This window comes from Eulemur rufifrons, chromosome 30 (assembly GCF_041146395.1).
Source record: "Eulemur rufifrons isolate Redbay chromosome 30, OSU_ERuf_1, whole genome shotgun sequence".
Taxonomy (NCBI): Eukaryota; Metazoa; Chordata; class Mammalia; order Primates; family Lemuridae; genus Eulemur; species Eulemur rufifrons.
This window is the reverse complement of record NC_091012.1, coordinates 10,935,470-10,940,967: the sequence shown is the minus strand read 5'-3', so window position 1 is coordinate 10,940,967 and position 5,498 is coordinate 10,935,470. Positions and strand designations below refer to the sequence as shown.

General features: G+C 47.1%; 1 long non-coding RNA gene across 1 annotated transcript; it reads right to left on the bottom strand.

Annotated features, from left to right (window-relative positions):
• Positions 1-537: 537 nt before the first annotated feature.
• Positions 538-5,275, bottom strand: LOC138378286 (uncharacterized). Its single transcript, XR_011231940.1, has 3 exons — positions 4,810-5,275; positions 1,694-1,846; positions 538-1,056 (listed from the first exon to the last, which is right to left on the bottom strand). It is a non-coding gene; the product is annotated as an uncharacterized lncRNA (long non-coding RNA).
• Positions 5,276-5,498: the final 223 nt, after the last annotated feature.

The window sequence follows — 5,498 nt, the reverse complement described above, 5'->3', positions numbered from 1 at the left end:
CCCAACGTGAGTGTTCTGTGCCTGGGACGGCCTTGGGTGTCTCCCTGGCACTCTCCACTCTGCTTTGTCAGTAGCCTTTCACTTTGGTTGATTGTTATGGGCCAAACTGTGTCCTCTCAAAATTTGTGTGTTGAAGTGCTCATGCATAGTAGCCCAGAGTGTGAGCACATTTGGAGACAGGGCCTGTACAGACAGGATTGAGTTAAATGAGGTCCTCAGGGTGGGTGTTGATCATTACAACTCGTGTCTTTATGGTAATAAGAGGAGCTCTGGACACAGAGACAGGATAGTGGGGAGATGACATGAGACAAGGCGGGAGAAGATGGCCACCTGCAAGAAGGCAGGGCCTTTCCCTCCGGACCCTCAGCAGGAATGACGCTGGCCAAGCCTGGGTCTGGGACCTCCGGCCAGAGCCATGAGAAAGAATGTCTGATGTGTGAGCCACCCAGGCTGTGGCACGTTGCTAAGGCAGCTGAGCCTACGAACATACTGATGGTGGGTGACCATACCTATCATCACTTGGTGACATGATTAAACAATTTAAGTACTTTTATGCAGAGATTTAAACTTTAATGATCCCCAGGCTCCCATTGCCACTAGGAGCAGGTGGACTCAAGCCCTTCATTGTGCCAGGGGCTTTGTGACGGAATGACTGAATTTCTCGGTGAAGGGCCCAGGCAGGCGCCATCTCCCCCCAGCGGTACCCGGAGTGTGGGTCCCACACATCCCACGTCCCGCCAAGGTGGTCTCTGTTGGCTGCTCCTTCACATTCTCCCTGGGACCCTCCTGCCAAGCTCCAGGCAGATTCATTCATCACAGAAGCAGGAGAGAACATTCTTAGTGGCCCGTGAGCAGGTTCAGCTTGAGAAGAGCCATGTGTTGTAGTTTCTAAAATCTCCCCTCACTTCTGGATGCCTGGCCTTCGAAGATGAGATTGGGACACACGTCAGGCTCGAAGTCACGCATTCCCAGGTGATGAGCCTCCAGTGGGCAGAGAGGATGGCCTCAGAGCACCCCAGACGCCCAGCACCAGCAGCGGCCACACAGGCCCCGTCCCTGTCATGGGGAAGACACAGGGGTCATCTCAGCCTTGTTTATCTACTGAAACTCTTTGTTATTTTTTCCCCAAAGAATGCTAGATTGTGAAAAATCCAAACATTTACTTTCTTAGGGCAAGCCAATGACCTGGGGAACAAAATCAGAATTAATGGTCGTCGAAGGTGTCTGGACAGCCCTTTACACAGATAAACTAGAAGTCGATGATTTACCTTCAGAAAGTATTCCCTGCATGGTGCTTTGTCATTGTTATTAAATATTTCATTCCAGGGTCTTTGCGACAGAACAACTGAACTTGCTGGTGGAAGGGCCCGGGTGGGTGCGACCTCCACACAGCGGTGCCCGGAGCCTGTGTGTTAAGGTCCCTGAGCGCTGTGCTTCTCAGTCCTCCCCTGGTGGCCTGGAGTATAATGGGAAGGTGGTGGCCAGGGTGGGATGGCTGAGGCCAGGAAGTTGCAGGGAGGGCATGCCAGGAGGCACCCCGTGGGAGGGAGCTGATCTGTTTTATTGTGCTTTTAGTATTAGGTTTTTATATGAAACTTTATTTGAAAAACAGGTTCCATGACTTTTTAAAAAATGTCAAAAACTCACAAAGATTCTAGATCAGTCTAGTCATTTTAAAAAAGAGGAAACCAACCCGAGAGGTGAGAAGTGACTTATCCACGGTGGAGGCTGAACTCACACTGGGGCCTCGTCTTCATCCTGACACCAGCACGGAGCCGGCGGGACGGGGTCCTTCCCAGGCTGGGGCCATCTCTGTGGAGGCAGCAGAGAGGAGGCCGGCACAGGTCTGTGGTGCAGACGGGACGAGGTGACGTCACAGGTAGGGAAGAGAGGCCTCTGGGCTCCCCTCACCCCAGGCACCGAGGGTCACCCCTGTGACCCTAGACGGGTTTCGGTACCCCAATCAGCCAACAGTGGGAGGAGAGGCAGCAATAACAAAAGCACATGGACGCATCCCCGACATAATTGGGCTGACAGTGACACAGAAGCGTGCCATCTCTGGCAGCCAGGACCCTCCTCTCCTGCCTGGTACACTCTGGGGTGCCCAGGGTCCCCGATCAGGGGCCCGTCCCAATCTCTCGTCTCTCTGGCAAGGCCCCTGTCCTTGATATGCTCTTTCTTGATCTGTGCTCCATTTTAACTTGTCTCTCTCTTCAGTCTTTTCTTTTTATTAACACTATTAGCAGAATGAATGAAAGACCTCCTGGTACCTAATTTCAGCTGGAGTAAGAAAAACAACTTGGACGTCTGCAAGGGCACACACGTGGAAGCAACTGCACTAATGTGTCTCGACAGGCGGCCCCTCCGGAGTCACACAGGGACTGACCCGCTGTCATGGGATCAGTCCTCTAACCGAGAGCAGAAGGTAGAGCCCATCTCAGGGCAGTGAAATGACGCCCAAGCGGGCGAGGGAGGCATGAAACATTCAACATATCGATTCTTGGATATTCCCAGAAGCCCGGAGGTTACAAAAACAAGCAGGCAAATAACGGCCCAGATCCCGTCAGCGATGTCAGAGCCGGGCGGCGGAGGTGGGAGGCAGTAAATACAGCACACGGAGGAAATCTTCCTTGATTTGCAAGTGTTTTCACGGTATCTCCTTCCGCCGTCATATTTTTAGTAAAAATAAAATGTGCTTGTTTTTCTTTCTCTGGGGCTTAGAGAGTTGAAAGAAGGGAGTGCAATCTGAGTTTAATCTAATTAAACATTCTAAAGATATAAATATTGGCAAATGAATTAAGATGATAATTGTAGGTTTGTGACTAAAATGCCCCAGCCTCCAGGAACTTGCAAGGTGCAGACAAGACAGAATAAGTTAAATCTACTAGAATGTTCTAAAGTTATAAACATTGGGAAATTAACTAAGATTATAATTTTACTATAGAAACTAAGACTCCCTGTACTTTGTTAATAAATAAAAAGACAGCTGTGCAGGTCTGAGTACTCAAGATTCTCACTACTCAACAGTCAGAGCTTTTGTGCATGCGAGTGTATGGCAATGTGGTACCACGGGTTTGTGTCTACCTTCTGGGCTGGGGGTGTTCAGGTGACATTCCAATCTAGACTTAATTCAGAAATGTAAATTAGCATATGTCCATCAGCTTTGGGTGGAGCAGAGATTAGGCCAAAGTTGTAAAAGTCACAATAGAGTTGAGCGTAACCATCAGTAGGACCGATGGTCACAGTGTCTTAGACGTTTCTAAATCAAGAAGACATTTGACTTCCTTCATCCTTTGAAACGATAAATTATATATTTTATAAATTCAATCCCAAGAAGGTACACAAGTAGGTTAGTTTGCTAGGGCTACTGTAACAAATCCCACAAACTGTGTGGCTTGGTCAACAGAGATTTCCTGTCTCCTGGTTCCAGAGGCTGAAGGAGGCCCCTCCTTAGAGGTGTGGGCAGGGCTGGTTCCTTCTGAGGCTGTAGGAGGAATCTTGCATGGCTCTGTTCTGACTCCTGACAGTTTGCTGGCCATCTTTGGTGTCCTTGGCTTGTAGACTCATCGCCCTGATCTCTGCCTTCATCTTCACGAGACATTCTCCCTGTGTGCCTGCCTGTGTTCAAATTTCCCTGTTTTATGAGGACACCAGTCATATTTGATTGGGCCTACTCTGAGGTCCTCATTTTAATTTGATTATCTCAGTAAACACTCTGTTTCCAAATAAGGTCACATTCTGAGCTACTGAGGATTAGGATTTCAACGTATAAATTTTGGGGAGAAGGGGAAGGACTTGATTTAACCTATAACAGCAAGTAATCCTATAACATAAATTAGCTTTATTTTCTCTTTACCTGGCATAAACCCCTTTGCTGTCAGAAAGTGACAATTGACAACTAGAATCTGTGTCTTCCGGTCTCATTGTCATACACAGGAAATAGGATCTCATTTTTTTTGAGCATTTAATAGATTCTTAGAGATGTTGGAGACAGTTCTGGGAATGATGTGTGGGGTATTATAATCAGAAAATACTTCTTTAAAAGCACCGATATCAGGAGCACACGTTCCTGGCTGGCCTTCTGAAAGTGAACCAAAATGCCCGAGTTACTCATTAACTGTAAAGGGCCCTTGAGTTCCAAGCGGAAGCTGGGGAGGCCACTTTGCCAATGGCCACAGCTGGAAACGGGGGGGGGGGGGGGGGGGGCAAACAATGAGAACAGAATAAGGACCCAGGAGTCTATTGTGATGTAATTAACAGAGTCAATGTATAAGGAAGTGGGAGGGAAAGGGCACCTGTTCCTTATGAAGCAATTCCCACCAGTAAGTGTAGAGGGATTACAGGAACAGAAACTCAGCATTGGAACACCACTGGTGAATGCTAACATCAGTGGACAAGACATTAAGGAGACAATGGCATATTTCATGTAGCCTCAAAGTATCTCTCCTGGCATATTTATTAATGGTGATGGTAGTCTAATCTATGACCATAAATTCCTTGATATTCCTCCCTCTAGGAGGTAGAGAGTAAGTCTCCTTCCCTACAGTGTGGGCTGAACTAGTTACTCATTTGTAATTGATAGAATATGAAGCTATGAAGCGGGAAAAGCAGTGTGTTTATTATGAAGAGACCCGCAGGTCCTGCCGTGTGATTGCCAGGCAAGCAGGGTTGACACCAGCAGCAAGTCAGGCTGGTGTTGGGTACCCCATCTGTACACATCCGCTTAGCGCATTCTTCCCCACACTGCTCAATCTCAGCCTAACGGGAAACACCAGAGAAACCCAAAGTGAGGGATGTTCTACAAAATACCTGCTCAGTAGTCCTCAGAAGTGTCACAGTCACTAAAGACCAGAAAACCGTGACAGATTGGAGGATGCTCCAGAGACATAACGGCTGGATGCAGTGTGGGCCTGGGGTGGGGTCCTACGTATCCCTGGAAAATGGTAAAATCTGAATAAAGTCTGTGGTTTAGTTAGCAGGGTTGCAGGCATGTTAATTTCTCAGTTTTGGTAACGTTCTGTGGTTATGTAAGAGATTAACATCCGGAGAATCAGGTGAAGAGTATCTGGGCAATCTCTGCATTATCTTTGCAATTGTTTGTACAAATCCTTACTTATTTCAAAATGGAAAGGTTTTTATTTTTAATATGCTTTTGTGAAAGTAACACAATTAAATGGCATATGTAAGTTCTCCCCTCCTTCCTGTTTGCCAGTGTGACACTGTCTCGCTGTAACATAGTTGCTGTCACTGCTGTAAGGTGAGGTCTGCCTGTTTATCTTCCTTGTTCCCAGGAGACTAGCCCGTGGATGGACAATCCCTGAGATGATGGGCTCGGCTGGCTTCAACGTACCCATTAGGCACAGGAGCTCAGTAGGCCCATCATACTGTTAGAAATTAATGTTTAAATTTATTTTAAAATCAGGATAAAAAAGAGACTTTGAGGTTGAAGAAAATATCTTAATATGTAATATTAAGATATTCACATATAACTGTGCAGT